This window comes from Lonchura striata, chromosome 1A (assembly GCF_050655825.1).
Source record: "Lonchura striata isolate lonStrDom1 chromosome 1A, ASM5065582v1, whole genome shotgun sequence".
Classification (NCBI taxonomy): domain Eukaryota; kingdom Metazoa; phylum Chordata; class Aves; order Passeriformes; family Estrildidae; genus Lonchura; species Lonchura striata.
In genome coordinates this window covers 10,728,387-10,744,866 of record NC_140741.1, presented here as the reverse complement: position 1 = coordinate 10,744,866, position 16,480 = coordinate 10,728,387, and the positions used below count along the sequence as shown (strand labels likewise).

Here is a 16,480-nt window from a genome sequence, read left to right as displayed (position 1 = left end):
AAGGGGAAAAATGAGTTTAACAACCTACACTGCTATAAGCCTGTGGCTACAGCAGACATTAAGGACTCCAGGACTCTAGTGTCAGCAGCACCTGCCTTTCCATAAAGTTGTCCCTCCCCATCTATAAAAAACCCCTTCCCTTCACAAACACAAATATGCCCTGTATTTTCAAATGGTAAATTGATTGCAGGAACACCACTTGAAGTACCAGAAATCTTCCAGGTTTTATAAATTTCTTGCAATAAGAGATTTCTTGCTTAACTAAATCTCTTGGAGGTAGCATGCTTGAAATGGATTGCAAATAAAAACCTTTATTTTCCTATGCCTTTCTTCAGGAATCCCACACAGATCTAATTTTTATTTTAGAATTTTTATTTATCTCTGTTACCTATTCCACTTTTGATGGCTGTCAAGTTGCCCAATTCATGTGAACCTCTAACAGTTTCTTTAGTAAAGTAAGTTTTTAATAGGAAAACAAAAGAATCAAAGGCATCAGCAAAAAGGACTAAAATTAATGGGGTTTTTGTTCTCTTAGCAAAGCTCTCTGTCAGTTCTCATGCCCTATGATACATGGAAAATAAAATTAACACTGCAACCAGATTTCTAAAAGGGTCAGCTGATAATAAAGAATGTAATGACAATATCTGGAAACAATAAATTGTCCTACATACAGAGAATATTGCCCAAGGGTGCAGATAATCCCTCTGGCTTCCGTCTTACCACTCTGAGCTTAAGAAAATATTAGTGATTGAACTCTCAAAATAATTGCACATTAAACTTTTCCACTCAGGCCAGGCTGGCCTTAAAATTCTTGCCTGTAGCTGTGTCCAGCTGAGGTTTCAGCATCCCAGCTGGCAGGTCCATGCCAGGGTTCTGTGTGGCACCATTGCCTTGCCACCAGCCACCCCCATGTGCGGCACAAAGAAAAGAAAGCCCTGGCTGCCCAGGGAGGTGATTGTCCCCCATCCATGCACCAAAATAAATCTAAAGGCACTGTTTCTTCTTTCATCAGGTGCAGCTCTGTACAGAGGCTCTCTCGTGCACTCACATGTATTTTTGATTAATTAACAAGGAAGCCTGCAGGGTAATTCCCTGCTCCTGAGGCCTCCATCACCTAAAGTGCCATGGACTGCAATAAGCTCCACCATCACTGTTTCCTCAGCCTCATGCCTCGCCCTGCATGCCCCTAGAAGGAACTGCACATTTTTACAGCTGGGAGCCTCCACCTTTCCCACCTGAGGAAGGGCCACCCTGCTGCACAAAGAGCAGGCAGCTGCAGATGGGTACATAATAGGCCCAAACCTTTAATCTGTCCTTTGTGAAGAGTAGCACCTCTCTTCCCCACCAAATTATATAATGATGTTGTGCTCTGCTTTGCAGGTCTAAACCTTGCAATTCCTGGAATCAGAGAAGACAACAAGATTATGATTATGCTGCTAATACAGCTACTGCAATACTATCCCAATAATATGTTCAAATCAAACAATTTATTTACAATTAATCATTTTTATCTTAGTAAACTGCATGCTCAGACTTAATCAGAGCTATTAAAAACCTCCAAATACAATTTACACTATTTAAGCAACCTATTTCAAAACTTCTGACCAAAAGACTTGCACTGGGTAGGAGGCAAGATGAAATTTTCCTCTTGTTTTTCAGCAGGGTCAAGGACAAGCCTCAACAAAGGTTTTCTGCTCTCCCCAGTATCACCATCATCTGCAGCCACACAGAACATGAGGGTCTGTGCTGGGCCTTGGCACAAGCACAATTTTGCCTCTTGACCTCCTTGGTTTATTTTTATATTTTTTGGTTCAATATTTTTTTGGTTGGCTTTTTCCCCCATCAAGCCAAAGATGAGATATAAGCAGGTCAATGCAAAAAGTTTTTGTTACAGCCAAAAAACTAATCAGATTTGCTTAAAAAGAACCCCACAAAGGACTTTGACCAAATACAGAGAGCTAAATTTAAGTGCACATTCACTCCTACACAAAGGCTAACCACCAAGCTGAAAGACTGTTGTACCTCCAACAATACTGTAACCCAGCCCTTTCACAGCTGGTATGGAGACTGTGAATTAAAAATAAAACATAAATTAACAGAAATAAACAAACTGAAAAAAAAAAAATCCTTGTTATGAAACATGGGAAGTCAGACAAGTTAGACAAGTTTTACCACCACACACTAACAACTTTCTCGCCCATCCCTTGACAAGTATTTTAAGTTTGAGGGATTATTTCCCTAGTAATACTGCTCTAATTGAGTGGTAGTGAAGCATTTATTTTGATTTGCAGAACAGAATGGCTTTCTTTGAAAGCAGAAACCCCTACACTTCAAAAGCACGTTTTTTGCCTAAACATTGCTGTCATACTATCCTCCCCCTGAAGACCTCTGCTAAATCACTGAAAATAAATGAAGTGAAATAATAATAATAATGTCTCAGATATCTTACTCTGTTATTCTAGATACTGCTGAAATCGTGAAAATAAAATGTGTAACGAAAGCCACGTAGTTTATCATTTACCTCCACTGTTTTAATGATATGAAAGAAATCACTTAAAGCTGGAAGCAAGAATTCCATCAGAAACTGTGAGCCAAAAGAAATACCCAGATAAAAATCAAACAGAAAGCAGAAAAAGAGACAAGATGAAGAGGAAAGCATCCTATTAGGGAAAGAGAGAAAATGACAAGGAAACAAATTGCACTAGGCTAGAGAGAATTGCTGAGCACTATGTGCAGCTTTTGAAGAATAAAACACTTCTGCCAATTAAATGGCAAGAGCCCTAATTTCAGTAATAAATGCTTTTATCTCCATTTTTGTTGCAATTACATTTCTAGAGAGGATCTTGGTGCTGATGATGTGCTGCTACAAGTTACCAGAGGAGCAAAATGCACCAGGAGAATGCAATAATTCTGCTTCTTCTGAGCAATGTGGAAATTTTGCACCCTCTGCAGGTCCAGGAGGATATAAAGAACCTAGAAATATACCCATCATGTAGTAAAATACATTTTCTAATTGTCATGGTTTGACACTGGCACAATGCCAGTGCCCCCATGAAAATGTGATCCCTCCCTTGAATGCTGTGAAGTGGAATCTAGAACAGAGCAAAGCAGGCCCAAGCTTAATAACAGGGGAAAAAAAACTTTATTAAGCTACTACTACAAAAGAAAAAAAGAAAGGAAAAAAAAAGAAAAAAAACACACAAAGATCAAATTAAAACCTTGCAAAGCATTCCTCCCCCCACCACCCAACTCCAACAAACCACAGTGAGACACAATCTGAATCCCAATCAGGTTTCCACCCTCCAGACAATCGATACTCAGTCCTTCGAGGGAACAGAGTCTCTCCTGTGCCACAGACCCCCCAAGAAAACACACTGCCACATCCTGTGTTTCCATGTCACACATGGCACCGCCCGGAGAAAAGTTTGCCATGGTGACCCCTCTCCTTTCCATGCACAGTGCTCTCACCACCAATGCATGGATGGACAGACTGCTTTTAGGATTTTTCCTTTCAAGGATGCCCTGCCAAGAGGGGAGAAAACAACAGTTCAGTTTTTCATTGTTTGGGACCACAGTCCCCCCCATTTTCCCCTGGGGCCGAGGGCTCAAGAACAGAGATCTTCTTCTCTTCTCTTTCCTTTCCAGGACAAGGGGGCGCCACCACAAACCCCCTAACGTTTTCTCCATTCACTCCACTTTTGTCTTTTTCCCAGCTGAAGCAGGTCTCTTGACTCACTGACATCCTCCCAAAACACAGTCTCTCTCGGAGGAGAAGATTGGTTCAGGTTGTGGCTAACACGGAAAAGTCCAGCCAAAAGCCACTCCTTGTCCCCCTCCCATCTAGAATTCTTCCTTCTAACATCCCAGGGTCCAAGGTGTCCTTCTTCCTCTCTTTCAAACCAAGGAGGAGAAAGGAAAATTCACAAAGCTTTCATTTCTCAAGGAAGGGTTAAAAGTCCGAACTCCCAGGATGGCTCGATGCCCGGACATCCAGCAACTCCCACGCACTGGGCACCTTGCAGCTCCCACCCCCCCCTTCTCCTTCCTCACAGTGGAATTGCTGACAGAACTTCTGCTGTCTCTTTCCCTCTCGGGAGAGAAATTCTGGGGGGGGGAAGGAGACATCCCAGATTTCTTCCACCCTTCCATCTGCAGGGGCCAGCCCGGTTCCAGTCCTTCCACCACCCTTGGGCCCTACATTTATCAGGCCATGGGGCTTCCCCTTCCCCACCCAGCTCATTGCTGGGCAGGGGAGGTTTGCACTGCACGCTGACCAGAACCAAAGAGAGCGAGTTCCCCTGGGAATTCTGCTTTTAACCCTCTGTGTTCTCAGAGGCGTGTCCACCTTCAATTGGTCAATATCCAAATTGACCTCTTCCTTCCGGAAAAACTTCTCTTTCCGTGTCAAACCACGACACTAATTTATTTATCAGTGCTGCATTGCTGTGGCAATGTCTGATTTCCTCCTTTTAAAACATCCCTGAGTGCTGTCCTTCCCAAATCAAGCCACATAGGATATTTCCTATTCCTTTCATGTTTTGATTCTAGCTCAGAGCACTGCCTTGCCAGCTGGGTTCAGGGCACTTGCAGTGACCACAAGCCTTCTTTAGACAATGTTTACTTGGAAATATTAGAAGGAAGGGGTTTTAAATTAACAAAGCCTATGGTACACATAGCCTCACCTAAACATGATGCCACCGTATACTGGATTTTTTCTCATGTACTAGTTCAGATTCCTTGTGCTTCTCTGCATGAGACACTTTTGACCACACACAGACTCTAAAAAACAGCAGCCATCACACAATTCCTCATAGAAACAAGATGATTTCAGTAAAACACACCATTTTCCAATGTCACTTAGGGAAAAAAAAAAATAAAGAAAAAATAAGAGGGGCCAATTTTTAAAGTTTATATATATCAATTTAATAATGTAATGAAAGTTCACTGCATAAAAATCATCTAACTAATACACTCTCACAAAATAGCAGTATCAATTGATATAAGGAATTTAATCAATGGACTTCGAACTTTATTTCCTCAAAAGCAAGTAATTCTCCAAAATACTGAAAGAGAAAAACTTTGATAGCGCCTGAGGAAAATAAAAAAAGGGAAAATAAATAACACTGTATTTAAGATGAAAGTGAGTTTGATGGATTTGGTAAAGCCAGTTATATATTACTGTGCACCCTTATCTGATACAGCTGCTCTAGTACAAGACCCACTGCAGCAAATACAAACTAAGCCAGCAACTGATGATTAAAATTTGTGATGAAAAGACATATTGGATTAGTCTCAAGTATATTCCAGGGAAAGACTCTATACCACTTTTCCTGATGACTTCAACATGTGTTTGAAGCAGACAGCTGCTTTCAATTGCTTTTGAAACCTCCACTGACGTCAATAAGAAAACAATGTCAGCAAAAGATCTATGATAAAATGAGCTTTAAGAGCAACTGTGCTTTTGGTTATTTATTTTTAAAGTACTTTGTTGCTTCTAGTCAGACTCAGATGAAAAACACATTTACATGTAAGAGGATGACTCCCTTATTTCTCCTGCCTCTCTCACTTAATGAGAAATGTCTAATTTCACACCCTGCACCTCCTAAACAGAAGCCATTCCTAAGTCTTCCCCTGGTTTCCCCACCAGTTACAATTTCACTTTCCTTCCAATTTACTAAAGATCAGCAATCAATTTGTTCTCCTAAAGCATTGTTATCAGGCTTTATAGAATATCAGCCCAAGAAACAGCTAAGAAAATTTAGAAAAGAATAGGCATTTAAACATTGGTTTAGACATTGTAATTTGATTTTCACACTCAAAAGAGCTGCAAGCATAATACTTTCTTATTAAAAGTCCACAGCTGACATCCAGGTAACACTAATATTCTATGGGGAGGTAACATAAATACATTAGGAAAGTTGGAACATACCTGCAGCTAAAGAAATATCTCTAAGATCAAGAAAAAATTATGTCAAAATTGAAGGATGAATGTCAGTATGCCCTGCCCACAGTCTAGGGAAAGGTAAGGCCTGACATCTTCATTCTTTTATAACAGCAGATAGTTTCAAGCTTTCTTACAGTTATAACAGTGAAAGAAGGGGAAAAAAAAAACCATTTTTTTTTCTCTTTTTACTTAAAACATGGTTAAGTTGGCTGGTTTTCCTAAAGGTATTTAAAAGGTGCATTCTTTGTAACAGGATTGTTAGAATAGTCCAGCTTTGCTGATAGTTTGATTTTCTGAACAGAAGAAAATAAAATTGGCACTTCACCTGCCCTGAACTGGTTTCAGCACATAGTTGTCTTCTCCTGCCAAAGAAGTTTCAAAATTCCATTTGGAAACCAATCTGCAGAGAGTTACAGAACCCCTCCTTTTTACACCTATGCACCAACCATATTGAAAACTCTGCTGTAAGATACAAGTAAATAAATGAGGAAAAAAAAATTGAACTTGGAGTGTAGCAGTGCAATAAAAACAAACAATACTGATTACATAAATGTGGTTACTCACCATTTCCACATGTGTGAGTCAGGCCAGGCAGCTGGGACAGCCACAAACTCAGAACTAAATCACAAAAAGAACATTAATTTCTGTCACTTCACCCAGCAGGGGATGCTGGAAGCAGCACCTGGGCAAACGCATAAGACAGAAAGAAATAAAGGCAAAAAGACATCTCTGACCATGCTGGAGGATCACTGGCCTGCTGCTCACACAGGTTTATCAAGAGTCATTCCCACTGCAGGGTAACCTGAGCATGTTTACAATCAACAGTCTTCTGCTTTCAGCTCAACCCTCCCAGTATTAACACACCTCCTTCTTGACACAAGAGCACCTATTTTTAAGGTGAAATAAAAGGCTGACAATTCTCTTGTATAGCAATGACAACAGCGAGCCATCATCCACCCCATTTAAAAATCATTTCCAGTTAGTAAACATAAATATTTTCTCAGGGAGTCTGCTGGACACCACCCTGGCATGTATCTGTTCATATTCAGAAACAAGGGCCTCTACCAGCACTTCAGAGTGCAGAGAGCTGGGCTGCAGCCAGACCAGTACATTTCCTCATCCATCACGACTTTCCTGCATTCTATGGTGCACTCTCAGGTGATCTAAGGTGTTAACATTCTTACCTGGATCAAAGGTGTTGTCTCAGCTGTTTTCAAAAACCTGCAATGGAAAGATCCAAGATTCAGAGGAGGAAAGGAAGAGGGGAAAGGCCCTAAAAGCAAGGAATAAGCAGCAATCAGGCTGTATAACTGGTGAACTGGAGAGAGCCCTTACAGAATTTAACTCAAGGCTCTTGTGAGCACAGAGTGTGCTTATGGATGGGGCCAATGAATGTGTTAGGCTGCTCAAAAAATCACTGTTAAAGGTATTAGTGAAAGCAGGTTTTAACATACATTTGTGAAGATGTAATTTAACAGAGTTCAGTGGCAAGGTTACTCCATTACTTACTACACAGGTGAAGCATAAAAAGGAAAATTGCATTAGAATCAGTTCAGAATAATTTACACAAGGACCAGGGATAAAAAAAAATAAAGGTGCAAAGGATAATGGTGCAAAAGGGTAAGGCACAAAAGGGCTTAGCAGCACTTAGCTATTGACTAATTTAATATTTATAAAGTAATTAAATAGGATTTATTATAGTTGCTAGAATAACCTAGTTACAGATTCAAGATAGCACCATTGCTATTGTTCTGGAGAGGGTATTTGAATTAATTCACATGCATGCTTAAACAAAGATATCCTTATCTATCTGTAAAAAAGTACCTGTTAAAAAATCTCCTTGAGTGCAGTGGAATGCTCACATTTGATGCCTTTGCATCTCTGAGTGGGTGGAGGAATTGAATTATCAGACCAGGCCCTGCCATCAACTTTTAGCAACAGCCCTCCAAGGATCACAAACTTGTGGGTTCACGAGGTCTGAGAGGAATCCCACTCACAGCGAGGTGCTGGCACAGTCCACTGTGGTCCAGGAGAGCTCAAAAAGCCTCACTTAATACCTAACAGGAATCCCAAAGGTTGTGAGCAGCCCCAAGGAGAGGGGAAGCAAATGCATCACCATACTGGAGAAACAGGACATAGCTTGGGATTCAATGGACACAGCTCTGGTGACTCTTTTCAATGAATTTCTAACCCTACTCTCAGAGTTTTGGTGAAAAGTTTCACTTCAGTGTTACTAAAAATCGTGTCTTGCAACCACTCCAAAGGCAGCTGCTGCAGGGAAATTATTTCAGTGAGTACTTGCTGATAAGTTTGGGTAATGTCCATTGCACTCACCAAGAGGAAAATCAATCAAAGCATTCTACAAATGTCTCTCTCACAAAAAACTTCCTTCACTGCTGATGTACCACTTCCTAGTGACACTGTCAGATCCACCAGCATGATGTGGTTTAAATAAGACTGACAGAAGTAGATCTGTCTCAGTAAGAGTAGACCTCTCCTGGTCAAATTACTGGGGCTTGTTTACTTTTCTTTTTAGAGACAGGCTGAGAGATGCACCAATTCAGAAACACACTGAAGTCTATGACAGGGTATAGCATAAAAGGGAAAAATTTGGGTGCCACAGGCATCCCACAAGAAGGCCCCCTACAAAATGGTCATGTCCTGCACAGTGCCAGCTACACTTGGCACAGCACTGCCATGTTTACCATGCCCACACCCACAGGCTGCAGTTTGGGGGTGCACAGGGCTGGGTGCCCAACGAGGGCTGCCCAGGGCATGACAGGGAAGTGACTCAGCCAAAGCACAGGAAATTAGTTAATGAATGAATGAATGAAGGTATTAAATCCTCCCTCCTCTTAGCAGAGACTGAGAGAGCTGAGGATCCTTAGTCTGGAGAGCAGAAGGTTCAAGGGGGAGGGTCTTGTCAATGTATATAACTACCTGGGAAGGTGCAAGGAAGACAGAGCCAGGCTCTTCTCAGTGATGCCCAGTGCCAGGACAAGAGTGAATGGGCACAAAGTGAGACAGAGGAAGGTCTCTCTACCATTACAAAACATTTTTGCACTCCAAAGGTGACTGAGCATTGGCACAGTTTGCCCAGAGGTGTTGTGGTGTCTCTGGACACAGCTCTGAGCAACCTGCTCTCAGTGGCCCTGCTTGAGCAGGAAAGAGGTTCAAGATGAATTCTAGAGGTCCCTTCCTATCTCGCCATTCTGTGATTCTGTGCTGTGTCACAGTCTTCACCCATTGCATATCCTGAAAAGGTGCCCAGTATGCCTTTAGACTCACAGGAAAAATAAAACAAGTTTTACTAAAATATAAATAGTGATACTTACCTTAACAGTTAAAAAAAATCACATTTGTTGTTTCACTGTTGTTGCAATCAATACATTGCAATGTTTTGTCAGCTATGCAGGAGTAGACTCTTGTGACAGGCTCTTTAGCAATAGTTCAGGAAAATAATGCAAATTGTTTCCACAAGGAACTCTATCAGCCAGGTTGACTCATGTTGAGACTTCCTACCTAAAAACTTTCATCTCTAATAAACAGTTGGGCCTGATGGTCTTGGAGATCTTTCCTAGAGTCTGTCTAGACAAAACACTCCCATTGGACTGCCCACCCACATAAGAGATTTGCATCTTTCTGCATTTCAGCAAAATCTGATCACGAAGGAGCACCATCACTCTTTAGAAAAGTCACTCCAAAGGAAAGACAGCTCCAAATCAGACACCAGTAAATTTCCAGTCAGGTGGTAGCAGCCCATGGGCATTATTAACAAGCATTTTTTACCTGTGACCAAGTTTAACATCACTGTTCTTTCATCCCTGAAAAATTTCAGTCAACTTAAACCAAAAGTCACCACTGCCACGCTCTCACCCCAAATCCCAGTTCTCAGTCCCTTTCTGCCCCAGCTAGCTCTCCAATGGGGCGAGAAGGGCAAATGGAAGCACCCTCCACTGAGCCCAGCAGGGCTTTGGAGAGTGCTTTGTGGGTCTGACAGGCGCAGCGGAATCCCATGGCATAGCAAAGAAGAGAGTCTCTTGTTAGGGGCTGAATCCAAAGTTTACTGTAGCCCAGCAGAGCCCAACAACACCTGCATAATGCCAGCTAACAAGAGCACAAACAGGCGGCTTGCAATATCTTATGTACTAAAACAGAGGGGACTTGGTCAGCCTATGCGAGTACAAGGAGGAGTGGATCTTGAATGGGCAGACAAATATGGCTACCAATGAGAGATGGATATGGGAGGGGCCCCAAGCCCTTGCCCAATCACCCGGCACGTAGAATGGAAGCTTCTAGATGTATGGGAAGGGATACAGAGTGACTGACAGGCTGCCTGGGAGGGGACAAGGGAATAACTCAGGACTTTAGGGGAGGATTGACACATAGGGCAAGGAGGGAAAACTAGGGACAAATCAAGTTGAAAGTGGGGGGTACATAGGAACAAACCATGCTATTGCAAAATAAAAAAAACATGCAACAACACAACTCCACACACCAACTGAAGACTCTGATTCATTAAAGATAATGGAAGGGTCCGCAAACGAGTTGCCAAGGTCTGAAGGGAGCGAAATCACCACGACTCCCTACTGGACTACATTGCAGGGAAAAGCTTTGCCAGTGTGTCTCGCAGGGGAAAAGCTTACCAGCACAGCGGACTTATCCCGATCTTGCCCAGAAACATGGACTTGCTGCACACTCCAGAAAGACTACTCTTTCCAGGGCAAGCTGCAAACTGCTGTCAGATGGCCGTGCTCTCTGCCTGCTCCTGCCCAGCTCGTAGTTTTAAGCGTGCACATCCCACCCTGGCATTCAGTGCACAGTGAAGGCAATTGCAAAATGCAGCAGCTGCTCACTCTTGGCCAAACACTATGCACTTGCTACCCAAGAAATACAGCGCTGCCCTTCTTTTCTGCAGCTGCCACCCAGGTCTCTGCATCTCGGAGCCTCAGGGAACGAGCACGAATTTCCTAGCAGGGACTGCATCAGGACGAAGTCAAAACACAGGAAAGTAGTCCTGGAACACTTGCCATAAGCATGCTAGCAGTGAATTGAAGGGGCAGGGAGCTGCAGCCACTGTCCTTTAGCAGGCCGAAGAATGCGCGCACAAGCCGGCTTCGTTCTTCGCCTCGTACAAGCCACCGCTCTCTGCGGCTCCCGGAGGCGAAGAAGCGGCTGCTTCGTGCACAGATGAGGGCAGTGGCAGCCGCAGGCTCCGAAGCCCGGCTTCGGCAGAAAGACGCCCGGGGGAGCGGCACTTCCCTCCGGACAGCTCCGGACAGCCCTAGTCTGCGTCCTGAGTGGACTGCATCGTAGCGAAAAGCTTTGCCAGTGTGTCTCGCAGGGGAAAAGCTTACCAGCACAGCGGACTTATCCCGATCTTGCCCAGAAACATGGACTTGCCTCACACTCCAAAGACACTGCTCTTTCCTGGGCAGGCTAGAAAATGCTCTCAGATGGCCGTGCTCTCTGCCTGCTCCTGCCCAGCTCGTAGTTTTAAGCGCGCACATCCCACCCTGGCATTCAGTGCACAGTGAAGGCAATTGCAAAATCCAGCAGCTGCTCACTCTTGGCCAAACATTATGCTCTTGCTTCCCGAGAATTTCAGCGCTGCCCTTCTTTTCTGCAGCTGCCACCGAGGTCTCTGCATCTCGGAGCCTCAGGGGACGAGCAGGAATTTCCCAGCAGGGACTGCATCAGGACGAAGTCAAAACGCAGGAAAGTAGTCCTGGAACACCTGCCATAAGCATGCCAGCAGTGAATTGAAGGGGCAGGGAGCTGCAGCCACTGTCCTTTAGCAGGCTGAAGAATGCACACACAAGCCGGCTTCGTTCTTCGCCTCGTACAAGCCACTGCTCTCTGCGGCTCCCGGAGGCGAAGAAGCGGCTGCTTCGTGCACAGATGAGGGCAGTGGCAGCCGCAGGCTCCGAAGCCCGGCTTCGGCAGAAAGACGCCCGGGGGAGCGGCACTTCCCTCCGGACAGCTCCGGACGGCCCTAGTCTGCGTCCTGAGCGGACTGCATCGTAGCGAAAAGCTTTGGCAGTGTGTCTCGCAGGGGAAAAGCTTACCAGCACATCGGACTTATCCCGATCTTGCCCAGAAACATGGACTTGCCTCACACTCCAAAGACACTGCTCTTTCCTGGGCAGGCTAGAAAATGCTCTCACATGGCCGTGCTCTCTGCCTGCTCCTGCCCAGCTCGTAGTTTTAAGCGCGCACATCCCACCCTGGCATTCAGTGCACAGTGAAGGCAATTGCAAAATCCAGCAGCTGCTCACTCTTGGCCAAACACTATGCTCTTGCTTCCCGAGAATTTCAGCGCTGCCCTTCTTTTCTGCAGCTGCCACCGAGGTCTCTGCATCTCGGAGCCTCAGGGGACGAGCAGGAATTTCCCAGCAGGGACTGCATCAGGACGAAGTCAAAACGCAGGAAAGTAGTCCTGGAACACCTGCCATAAGCATGCCGGCAGTGAATTGAAGGGGCAGGGAGCTGCAGCCACTGTCCTTTAGCAGGCCGAAGAATGCGCGCACAAGCCGGCTTCGTTCTTCGCCTCGTACAAGCCACCGCTCTCTGCGGCTCCCGGAGGCGAAGAAGCGGCTGCTTCGTGCACAGATGAGGGCAGCGGCAGCCGCAGGCTCCGAAGCATGGATTTGGCAGAAAGACGCCCGGGGGAGCGGCACGTCCCTCCGGATAGCTCCGGACAGCCGTAGTCTGCGTCCTGAGTGGACTGCATCGTAGCGAAAAGCTTTGCCAGTGTGTCTCGCAGGGGAAAAGCTTACCAGCACAGCGGACTTATCCCGATCTTGCCCAGAAACATGGACTTGCCTTGTCCGGAGGGAAGTGCCGCTCCCCCGGCGTCTTTCTGCCGAAGCCGCTCTTCGGAGCCTGCGGCTGCCGCTGCCCTCATCTGTGCACGAAGCAGCCGCTTCTTCGCCTCCGGGAGCCGCAGAGAGCGGTGGCTTGTACGAGGCGAAGAACGAAGCCGGCTTGTGTGCGCATTCTTCGGCCTGCTAAAGGACAGTGGCTGCAGCTCCCTGCCCCTTCAATTCACTGCTGGCATGCTTATGGCAGGTGTTCGAGGACTACTTTCCAGCGTTGTGACTTCGTCCTGATGCAGTCCCTGCTGGGAAATTCCTGCTCGTCCCCTGAGGCTCCGAGATGCAGAGAGCTCGATGGCAGCTGCGGAATGAAGGGCAGCGCTGAAATTCTCGGGAAGCAAGAGCATAGTGTTTGGCCAAGAGTGAGCAGCTGCTGGATTTTGCAATTGCCTTCACTGTGCACTGAATGCCAGGGTGGGATGTGCGCGCTTAAAACTACGAGCTGGGCAGGAGCAGGCAGAGAGCACGGCCATGTGAGAGCATTTCCTAGCCTGCCCAGGAAAGAGCAGTGTCTTTGGAGTGTGAGGCAAGTCCATGTTTCTGGGCAAGATCGGGATAAGTCCGCTGTGCTGGTAAGCTTTTCCCCTGCGTGACACACTGGCAAAGCTTTTCGCTACGATGCAGTCCGCTCAGGACGCAGACTAGGGCTGTCCGGAGCTGTCCGGAGGGAAGTGCCGCTCCCCCGGGCGTCTTTCTGCCGAAGCCGGGCTTCGGAGCCTGCGGCTGCCGCTGCCCTCATCTGTGCACGAAGCAGCCACTTCTTCGCCTCCGGGAGCCGCAGAGAGCGGTGGCTTGTACGAGGCGAAGAACGAAGCCGGCTTGTGTGTGCATTCTTCGGCCTGCTAAAGGACAGTGGCTGCAGCTCCCTGCCCCTTCAATTCACTGCCGGCATGCTTATGGCAGGTGTTCGAGGACTACTTTCCTGCGTTTTGACTTCGCCCTGATGCAGTCCCTGCTGGGAAATTCCTGCTCGTCCCCTGAGGCTCCGAGATGCAGAGACCTCGGTGGCAGCTGCAGAAAAGAAGGGCAGCGCTGAAATTCTCGGGAAGCAAGAGTATAAACAGCGGCATGTGTGTGGGAATGAGCAGCTGCTGGATTTTGCAATTGCCTTCACTGTGCACTGAATGCCAGGGTGGGATGTGCGCGCTTAAAACTACGAGCTGGGCAGGAGCAGGCAGAGAGCACGGCCATCTGAGAGCATTTTCTAGCCTGCCCAGGAAAGAGCAGTGTCTTTGGAGTGTGAGGCAAGTCCATGTTTCTGGGCAAGATCGGGATAAGTCCGCTGTGCTGGTAAGCTTTTCCCCTGCGAGACACACTGGCAAAGCTTTTCGCTACGATGCAGTCCGCTCAGGACGCAGACTAGGGCTGTCCGGAGCTGTCCGGAGGGAAGTGCCGCTCCCCCGGCGTCTTTCTGCCGAAGCCGCGCTTCGGAGCCTGCGGCTGCCGCTGCCCTCATCTGTGCACGAAGCAGCCACTTCTTCGCCTCCGGGAGCCGCAGAGAGCGGTGGCTTGTACGAGGCGAAGAACGAAGCCGGCTTGTGTGTGCATTCTTCAGCCTGCTAAAGGACAGTGGCTGCAGCTCCCTGCCCCTTCAATTCACTGCTGGCATGCTTATGGCAGGTGTTCCAGGACTACTTTCCAGCGTTTTGATTTCGTCCTGATGCAGTCCCTTCTGGGAAATTCCTGCTCGTCCCCTGAGGCTCCGAGATGCAGAGACCTCGGTGGCAGCTGCAGAAAAGAAGGGCAGCGCTGAAATTCTCGGGAAGCAAGAGCATAGTGTTTGGCCAAGAGTGAGCAGCTGCTGGATTTTGCAATTGCCTTCACTGTGCACTGAATGCCAGGGTGGGATGTGCGCGCTTAAAACTACGAGCTGGGCAGGAGCAGGAAGAGAGCACGGCCATGTGAGAGCATTTTCTTGCCTGCCCAGGAAAGAGCAGTGTCTTTGGAGTGTGAGGCAAGTCCATGTTTCTGGGCAAGATCGGGATAAGTCCGCTGTGCTGGTAAGCTTTTTCCCTGCGAGACACACTGCCAAAGCTTTTCGCTATCATGCTGTCTACTGCAGACGCACACTACGGCTCTCGGCTGCTGTCCGAAGCCAAGCTCTGGTCGACGTCGTCTTTCGGCTGAAGCAGCGCTTCGGAGCGTACGGCTGCCGCTCCGCTGTTGTGTGCGCGAAGCAGCTGCTTCTCCTGCTCCGGGAGCCAGACAGAGCGGTAGTTTGTACGAGGGCGTAGAACGAAGCCGCAGAGCACCGGGCTTCTGCGCGCACCCTAAGGACTGCTAGTGGACTGTGGTGGCCGCTCGGCTGCCTCTTCAATTCCCTTCTAGCATACTTATGGAAGGTGTTCCAGGACAATTTTCCTGAGTTTTGAATTCGTCCTGATGGAGCCCCTCCTGGGAAACTCGTGCTCGTCCTCTGAGGCTCCGACATGCAGAGACCTCGATGGCAACTGCAAAAATGAAGGACTGAGTTGGGTTGTCGAGAAGCAAGAACATAGCCAGCGCCTGGTGTTTGGGAGTCAGCAGCTGCTGGACTTTTGCGATTGCTTTCACTGTGCACTGAATGGCAGGACGGCATGTGCACGTTAAAACAACGAGCTGGGCAAGAGCAGGAAGGGAGCACGGCCATCAGAGAGCATCTGGCATCTTGCCCTGGAAAGGGCAGTGTTTTTGGAGTGTGCAGTAAAATCGTGTTTCTGGACAAGGGAGGCATAAGTGCGCTGCGCTCCTAAGCTATCTCCCTGCTAGACAGACTGCTAAAGCTTTTCGCTATGGTGCAGTTTAGTGCAGACGCACACTACGGCTCTCGGCTGCTGTCCGAAGCCAAGCGCCAGTCGTCGGCGTCTTTCGGGTGAAGCAGCGCTTCGGAGCATACGGCTGCCGCTCCGCTGTTGTGTGCGCGAAGCAGCCGCTTCTCCTGCTCCGGGAGCCGGACAGAGCGGTAGCTTGTACGAGGGCGAAGAACGAAGCCGCAGGGAGACGACATTGTATGCACAGCCTTGGCACTGCTAGAGGAAGGTGACTAAAGCTCCCTGCCTCTTCAATGCACTGCTGGCATGCTTTATTGAAGGTGTTCCGAGACAACTTTCCTGGGTTTTGACTTCGTTCTGATGCAGCCGTTCCTGGGAATTTCGTGCTCGTCCCCGAAGGCTCGAGATGCAGAGAACTCGATGGCAGCGGCAGAAATGAAGGGCTCCGTTGAAGTGTCGAGAAGCAAGAACGTAGACAAGAGCCTTGTGTTTGGGAGTCAGCAGCTGCTGGACTTTTGCGATTGCTTTCACTGCGCACTCAATGCCAGGGCGGCACGTGCACGCTGCAACAACCGGCTGGGCAAGAGTGGGCAGAAGAGAACGGGCGTCAGACAGCAGCTTACATATTACCATGAAAGAGCAGTGTTTTCGGAGTGTGCAGCAAATCCGTGTTTCTGGACAAGGGAGGCATAAGTGCGCTGCGCTGCTATGCTTTCTCTCTGCGAGACACACTGCCAAAGCTTTTCGCTATGATGCAGTCTAGTGGAGACGCACACTACGGCTCTCGGCTGCTGTCCGAAGCCAAGCGCCGGTGGCCGGCGTCTTTCGGCTGAAGCAGCGCTTCGGAGCGTACAGCTGCCGCTCCGCTGTTGTGTGCGCGAAGCAGCCACTTCTCCTGCTCCGGGAGC

General features: G+C 47.5%; 1 long non-coding RNA gene across 7 annotated transcripts in view; it reads right to left on the bottom strand.

The window, feature by feature from the left end:
• LOC146763373 (uncharacterized) overlaps positions 1–11,469 on the bottom strand; it is a 66,348-nt gene extending 54,879 nt beyond the window's left edge. For 5 of the 7 annotated variants that reach the window (XR_014952108.1, XR_014952103.1, XR_014952109.1 and 2 more), the window contains exon 1: positions 6,509–11,469. This is a non-coding gene — a long non-coding RNA (uncharacterized LOC146763373). Of the gene's footprint in view, positions 1–1,302; positions 1,399–6,508 lie in introns of all 7 variants that reach the window. The other 2 variants (XR_014952105.1, XR_014952104.1) reach the window with 2 other exon arrangements.
• Positions 11,470–16,480: the final 5,011 nt, after the last annotated feature.